This window comes from Cydia pomonella, chromosome 11, assembly GCF_033807575.1.
Source record: "Cydia pomonella isolate Wapato2018A chromosome 11, ilCydPomo1, whole genome shotgun sequence".
NCBI classification, from domain to species: domain Eukaryota; kingdom Metazoa; phylum Arthropoda; class Insecta; order Lepidoptera; family Tortricidae; genus Cydia; species Cydia pomonella.
In genome coordinates this window covers 12,998,625-13,006,744 of record NC_084713.1, presented here as the reverse complement: position 1 = coordinate 13,006,744, position 8,120 = coordinate 12,998,625, and the positions used below count along the sequence as shown (strand labels likewise).

Genomic DNA, 8,120 nt, shown 5'->3' with positions numbered 1-8,120 from the left:
CGATTTTTTTTTTTATAATCTTTGATAGAGACGTGATGACTTGATAGGTCTAGGTTTGGACCAGCTATAAGTAAAAATCTTAGCCCCTTATGCATGTGTGAGTGAAGTGTTCGAATAGTCATTTTATTTTTAAAATTTGTAATGTATCTTATGGTTTGCTAGTAAATTTATTATATGCTTCTTCTTCTTTCGAGTTTGATTATTCCTGTCATTGATGTAAGTAGAATTAACTGGATTCACAATCAGCCTAAAAAATGCCCCCACAAAAGTAATGCTCGAACGGCTTGAGCATCAGTTTGGCTCCCAGTCTCGTTTCGACCGTCGACAACAACAACTGTCAAACATGACGAAATGTTGTGTGAAAAAATACGTTTATATAGCAAAACAACTAGAAAAAAGCGGCCAAGTGCGAGTCGGACTCGCCCATGAAGGGTTCCGTACCATTTATGACGTATTTAAAAAAACTACTTACTAGATCTCGTTCAAACTAATTTTCGGTGGGAGTTTGCATGGTAATGTATAACATATATTTTTTTTAGATTTTGCATTCTGTTATTTTAGAAGTTACAGGGGGAGGGGGGGGGGGGTGGGGGCACACATTTTTTCACTTTGGAAGTGTCTCTCGCGCAAACTATTCAGTTTAGAAAAAAATGATATTAGGAACCTAAATATCATTTTTGAAGACCTATCCATAGATACCCCACACGTATGGGTTTGATGAAAAAAAAAAACTTTTTAAAATTTTATGACGTATTAAAAAAAAAACTACTTAGTAGATCTCGTTCAAACCAATTTTCGGTGGAAGTTTGCATGGTAATGTATTACATAATTTTTTTTTTTGATTTTTCATTCTGTTATTTTAGAAGTTACAGGGGGGGGGACACAAATTTTTTCACTTTGGAAGTGTCTCTCGCGCTAACTATTCACTTTAGAAAAAAATTATATTAAAAACATAAATATCATTTTTAAAGACCTATCCATAGATGGGTTCATATCACACGTATGGGTTTGATGAAAAAAAAATTTTTTTTTTTAATTTTATGATGTATTAAAAAAAAACTACTTACTAGATCTCGTTAAAACCAATTTTCGGTGGAAGTTTGCATAACAATGTATATCATATATTTTTTTTAGATTTTTCATTCTGTAATTTTAGAAGTTACGGGGGGGACACACATTTTACCACTTTGGAAGTGTCTCTCGCGCAAACTATTCAGTTTAGAAAAAAATGATATAAAAAACCTCAATATCATTTTTTAAGACCTATCCATATATATAGATCAGAAATATTTTTCAAACTTGACAGCTGTATGTGCATACGTTTATATAGTGGGACACGTAAAGTTGGCTCTGTTCGTCAATGTGCCCGCTGTTTGAAGTGGGGTCTGCCACGATAGGTGCGGGGAGTCGGATTAGCGGGGTTGTCACTTTGTTTCTATCGCAACCAACTAATGGTGATTTCGCAGATTAAAATAGAAATTGTATTTTTTGACGACCGGTTTGGCCTAGTGGCTGTAGCTGTAGCTGATGGTCCCGGGTTCAAATCCTGGTAAGGGCATTTATTCGTGTGATGAGCATGGATATTTGTTCCTGAGTCATGGGTGTTTTCTATGTATTTAAGTATTTATAAATATTTATATATTATATATATCGTTGTCTAAGTACCCTCAACACAAGCCTTGTTGAGCTTACTGTGGGACTTAGTCAATTTGTGTAATAATGTCCTATAATATTTATTTATTTATTTATTTATTTATTTATTTATTTATTTATTACACAGAGCATTTTATTAACTTTATGCTGCGGTGTCGTACAGAAATAGCAATTGTCATTTGATGACGACCGGTCTGGCCTCGTAGGTAGTGACCCTGCCTATGAAGCCGATGGTCCCGGGTTCAAATCCTGGTAAGGGCATTTATTCGTGTGTATAATCTATAGATACCCCACACGTATGGGTTTGATGAAAAAAGATTTTTTGAGTTTCAGTTCTAAGTATGGGGAACCCCCAAAATTTATTGTTTTTTATTTTATTTTTGTGTATACATCTTAATGCGGTTCATAGAATACATCTACTTACCAAGTTTGAACAGTATAGCTCTTATAGTTTCGGAAAAAAGTGGCTGTGACATAATCGGACAGACAGACGGACATGACGAATCTATAAGGGTTCCGTTTTTTGCCATTTGGCTACGGAACCCTAAAAAGGGTGGCAAATATTTCTTTCAGTGAGTTCTATTGATATTTTAACAGAACTAATGTGAATTCTTCGTAAATTTTTGGTATTTAATAATTCATTTTGTTGATACAAATTAACGGTTGTCACGGTACAAAAATCCACGGAGTCTACTTTAGATTATTTTTTAATACCATGTTGGTGGCAAACATACGGCTCACCTGTCATGTTAAATGTTAAATTAAAGTTTTTTTACATTTATTTTTATTTTCAACAAGTTTTTTTTAATAAAAATATATAAATATGGGATGGCTGGAACGCAAACCGTCCAGTGTCCACTCAACAACACGCTATAAAAAGCAATGAGGATGAAAAATTATACCGCTTAATAAATCATGCGGAAATGCAAACAGAATTGGACAGAAGCAGTAACTGGAGAACAGACTCAATTGGGACATTAATCATGTTTTAAATTTAAAAAAAAAGGGCACTCGAAACTATCCTATGGGGTCTACGCTACGTAGATAAGTGCATTATAGGTATTGTAGGTTTACATTGTAATGTAATGTATGGTTTACAAGTACTTGACGGAAATAATCCAACGTGCCAAAATCGGTGAACTTTTCACGGTCGAAGTCAAGACCATTTCCTATCGGCGTAACACAAAATAGCATTCTACTTTTTTCTTTTGTGTATAAATGACATGTCACTGCTATACTTTTCTAAGGGTGCTCCTGGGAGAACGTTCGTGAATATGTCGAGATTGATATACTAGTGTCAATTTGGTTGAAGCAGGATCTCCTGACTTTAAACATAACAAAAACGAAACTTTTATGTTCCCTCCCTTATCTTTTCTTAAATTTCCCTCATTTTTTTCTTTTTAGTTGTTTAATAAATAATTGTTCCTTTTTAGGGTTCCGTACCCAAAGGGTAAAACGGGACCTATTCTATGACTCCGCTGTCCGTCCGTCTGTCTGTCTGTCACCAGGCTGTATCTCATGAACCGTGATAGCTAGACAGTTAAAATTTTCATAGATGATGTATTTCTGTTGCCGCTATACCAACGAACACTAAAAAGTGCAGAACCCTTGGTGGGCGAGTCCGACTCGCACTTGTCCGTTTTTTTATTTTCAAACCGCATTGATGTCACTTACCAACATCGTTTTACTGTAAATCATATTATGTATTTCCTCCACAGAACAGGCTGTGCCTAGTATGCCCATACTTTTAAGGTTAAATGTAATAAGGTACTGTTATTATTCTATAAAAAAAAACTTTGTATTTACTTCCTTAAGTATTTGTATTTGTAATGTTTTATGGTGGAGGTGTACGAGTATATAGGAATATTTCTACGAGTCATGCAAGGGCAAAAATGATTTTATTTTTGTTGCGACTGCAACTTAATATTATATAAAAATCAATGCAATAGCTAAACGCAGCCGTCGGGCTCGGCTATTATTCGGAGGCTTTTTAAAAGCACCAATAGGAGCGCTCCACATAATCTGTTTCGCGGCCAATTGGAAGCATTTAAATCTGAACCTTTGTACTGATCAAGTAAAATATTGCAAATCACTCTTGCATCATCCTCCATACTTTCAACACCTACTTTCTACATTGAACCGTTTTGGCAAGAACTCTTGTAAACCAGTACCTTTGGGAAGATTATACTTCACTTCATTATAAATCGAAGTTTTATTTAAGTCGTCGAGATCCTGACCTGCACGGCGGCTACAATTTTATTTAATTTTTCACTAGTAATATTTTTCTTTAGTGTTTTGATAGTCTTGTTTTGACAAGACGTCGAAATTATTTCGCTGCATCTAGTGTCGCATAAGTTGAAAACATGTTATGCTGCACCCATTAGGTACTTAAGGTAACAGTGTTCATTTTTGACTTGAATTGAATTAAAAAGAAATCGGCCAAGCAGTTAGCATTCTATTACAACAGGCCAAATGGGGGCTATTAATCAGTAAGTATAATGTAGGTACATTACAAGCATAAGGGAGTACATTCGCAGCGCTTTGTACGTCCTTTTACTAAGAGATTTTTTCTGAACCGTTCATGTTCTATTGAAAGTATTCAATAAGCTTTTGTTTCACGATTTTTAATCATATTTTTGGACCCATGTCTCCAAAGTTAGGGTTGGGGGGGGGGGGGGGGGCACATTTTTTTATTCTTCCAGAGAAACTATTTCCGTAAATAATAACTTTATCAAAAAAATGTTTTAGGGACCCTTATTCGTTTTGACAGTCCTATCCAACGATACCCTATTGGGTCAAAGCAAAATATATGTACTTTTTCTTAAAAACCTCAAATACAAATGCGTTGTTTCATCACGGAGTTCCCATGGCCATCTCCTGTCTTTATAATCAGATCAGCTCGATGGTACCATAATATCACATTGTCACCCGACTTACATGAGTATGCAAATTTTCAGCTCAATCGGTTATCGGGGAGTGGGCCAAATTTAGCTTGCAAGACTTGACCCACACTAAATTGTTAGTTACAGTAACACACATATACACTAAAATATTAAGTTAAATAATAAAAGCTTGCAATAATAAAAGTGATATTAAACAAAAGTCTGATTCCGGGAACTCGGCACGCCTCATGATTACCCCAACTTATTGTTTTTCAATAAAACTTTGTTTTACGCGTTGTAGCAATTTAATAAGTATATGAGTGCGATGCACTACATTATTCAAGTCAATAGGCTTTTTAGTAAAAGTAGGTAATATTCAGAATACAATTGATGGTGATCATAAATTCAACTGTCAATAATTGGGACCTTCACCTGAGTCATCGCAACTAGATACTCAATGGGGAAATATCCAAGAGCGAGTGTTTACCTGGTAGGTATATACCCAATATTTAACTGCCCGGATTTTTTTTTGTAGAAACGGTAGTATTATTTTAATTTGTGCAATTCGAATTTCCATCATTAAGGCCCCGCGAAATATGTATCATGTTTTTCATGTCAAACAAAAGCTATACAATTTTTTATAAACTTCGCTCTCTGAACCTACGGCACCTTAATCATTATACTTAGCTGAATTTCAAAAGTTCAGAAATGATTGCTTGAACTATGTCTTACCATAATCTGTTGCAATGAACTCCTTATCTTTTTTACATTTGTCAAATTGTCATACCCAAATATGCATATTTAGGTCTTATAGGTATATGTCTGTCAAGCAAAAAGATGGGTTTACCTGTCTATTGATTTATGTAGATATTAATAAATACCAGAAATTTCTATCCGGTATTTATTTGGGTATAAAGATTGGGTATTGGGTATATACCCGCGAAGCATCTCTAATCGGAGTAGTAATACGTAAGATCGTTAATCATTCTCATATTGTTAGTGTCTCCTACAAGCTCCGCTAAAACGGTATGACAGTTCATAAAGTAAACACCGACTCTAACTAATTTCCTCTAATGCTCGCTAGTCAGCGGATTTCAGTATAATTAAAAGGGTGATTTCACAATAGGTGGTTTAGTAGCACAGCCGTCGCATTGATCGGATTCACTAGGAGCGTTTTTAACCCTATCTATCAGTATCTACGACAGTCTTACATACATTATATACATTCTTCTTCTTCAGTCGGTCCCTCGATGCTGAGAATCGTGACATCATGTCCTTCTGTTGAAAATCAGGTTCCTTCATAGGCTTCTATTCCTCGCTTAACGCATGGCCTCGTGTAGTTTTAATTGCATAGATGCAGTTTTAATACATTATAAAGCGTAAATAAGACTAAGAGTAATAAGCGTAAGAAGACTTGCCATCTCGCTTTTTTACTTTCCCTATAAATCAGATACAAATGCTTACAGTTACAAGTGTTTTATGCTACAATACTCCATATGTATCCCAAGTAGTTACTCATTTTGCAAGTTTGGCCTGGCCAGCCTTATGAAAGGAAAAACTCTTGATTGCTGAGGTTGCCGTCATCGAAATTGATTTGTAGGACTATCTAGTTACTCATTTTACTGATATTTGTAATTTACAGGGGAGTCGAGAGGGTACCTACTGAATTGAACAGTTGCGCTCTCATACTAATATAGAATTGGGTAATGCTCTATCCATAGATATAAGAAGTAAGGAGATTTATAACGAAGCATAATTTCAACGAGTCTCGCTGTCTCCAACTGTCCCCCACCACATCATTAAAGGCGTGGCCAGACAACCAACTCACGCGCTGTGATTGGCCAAACCGCGCGGTGTAGGAGCCTAGAGCGGCGGCACTAGAGTGAGGACAATTCGATAGAGCTATCGATATTTAACATGTTCTGAAAATGACCTTAGAGTTTTGACATATTTGTTTTAAGTAATAATTGCCATAGACTTAATTTATATTCCTTTAATTTTTTGACCTTATTTACGAGCTAAGAATTTTAAGGTACGTGTAAGGTATATTAGTTGAGCCATAAGTTCTCTCACAAAGGTTTTTACTGATAAAATGTAATACAAAGCTTTTAATTTAAAAAAAAAAACATGTACCATGATGCGAAAGCTTGTTTATGCTTAAAGGTTGACTCACGCTACACAGGGGCAGGGCTGGGCCGGAGCTTCCGGCGCTTCGTTTACTATGGAAAGCATTACGTCATCACCGGAGCTCTGTAGTAGCCCGGTGCGGGCTCGGACCGGAGACTAGCCGGTCATGCTATGAGCAAAAATCGGACTTCCCGGAGCCTCCGGACCACCCGGTGACTCAATTCTTCCTTTCGGGTGATATTCCACTAGTCTAAGATCTTTGTCCAATGTGCATTGCGTCTCACTCTCTCATTAAGCAAAATGTCAGACGCAAATACACATTGGACCAAGATATTGGAAAGATGAAAAACCAGAATACCACCCTTCGCAATGTGCATGCTCGGATGTGTCGGTATATATTTGCCAAAATAAGAAGGTTACAAAACGTCATAAAATTGTTTGTTAAATATGGATGGTATAGCCAATACATTACTTGGTCGGGTTATATTTTACTCGGCGAAGAGAGAAGTTAATTAACAATGACTGTCAATCTCTATATGAAACCTAATTTCTGTAAATAAAGCTACACAATTCTACATATTGCCGGTTTTGTGGAAAGCAATAAAAAAATAGTACTTATATTTATTTTAGTCACGCTGGCTCCACATTTTACTTGAGATAGTTGATAGCGCCAGACAAGTTGCCTAAGAATTTGTTACCAATTTTAATAGTTCCTAGATATTAACCAGTGTGTTAATTTTGTGGGCTTAAATGAAGTGGAATAAAAAAATGTTCAGAAGAAGCAGAGCTTTAAGAACTAAATATTGCCGTTTCGTACATATTGTTGGATTATCATATTATTGACAATGAAATACATTATACATATAACAAAAGAATAACGTACTATAAGTATATATAAGTCGTTACGTAGCCGCCTGTTGTCTGCCTCTACATTTAATCAATTGTTTGTTTTGTCTTTTCTTTTGTATCTTTTTACTGAGGTGTTCCAATAAAGAGTATTCTATCTATACATCTATCTTATCTATCTATCTACGCAAGGTTTATTACAAGCGACTTAGTTAAGTATTTATTTGACCTATATATATTTCCCGAACAACGCGGTATCCGTGAAGATTCAGTCTTTATTATTTACTTTTCCATGTTAGGTGTTACTACATGAAAGTCGCAACGGTCGCAACACGGGCGACTCGGATATATACGTCAAAATTATATAAGTTGCATAATGTCTTGATTTATTTTGTGAAATACGGAGGTGTTGCGGAAATGTAATTAAGTCGGATTATATTAAATGAGATATCTAGTAATGTTACTGCTTGTAAAAATTATTCATTAATGAGCATGTAGGTTATAATTAATATAAATATACTATTTTTTTTCTCATATTCCCACGTATTACTTTTCATTTCGTACGAAGTTATATATAATGAAATATCTCGTTAATAAATTTGTAGATTACGG

The 8,120-nt window shown here is 35.4% G+C and overlaps 1 long non-coding RNA gene across 1 annotated transcript in view; it reads right to left on the bottom strand.

Moving 5' to 3' along the window:
* Window positions 1-596: 596 nt before the first annotated feature.
* Window positions 597-8,120, bottom strand: part of LOC133522882 (uncharacterized) — a 212,076-nt gene continuing 204,552 nt past the window's right edge. Inside the window, exon 2 of the long non-coding RNA XR_009800147.1 lies at window positions 597-731. This is a non-coding gene — a long non-coding RNA (uncharacterized LOC133522882). The remainder of the gene's footprint in view (window positions 732-8,120) is intronic.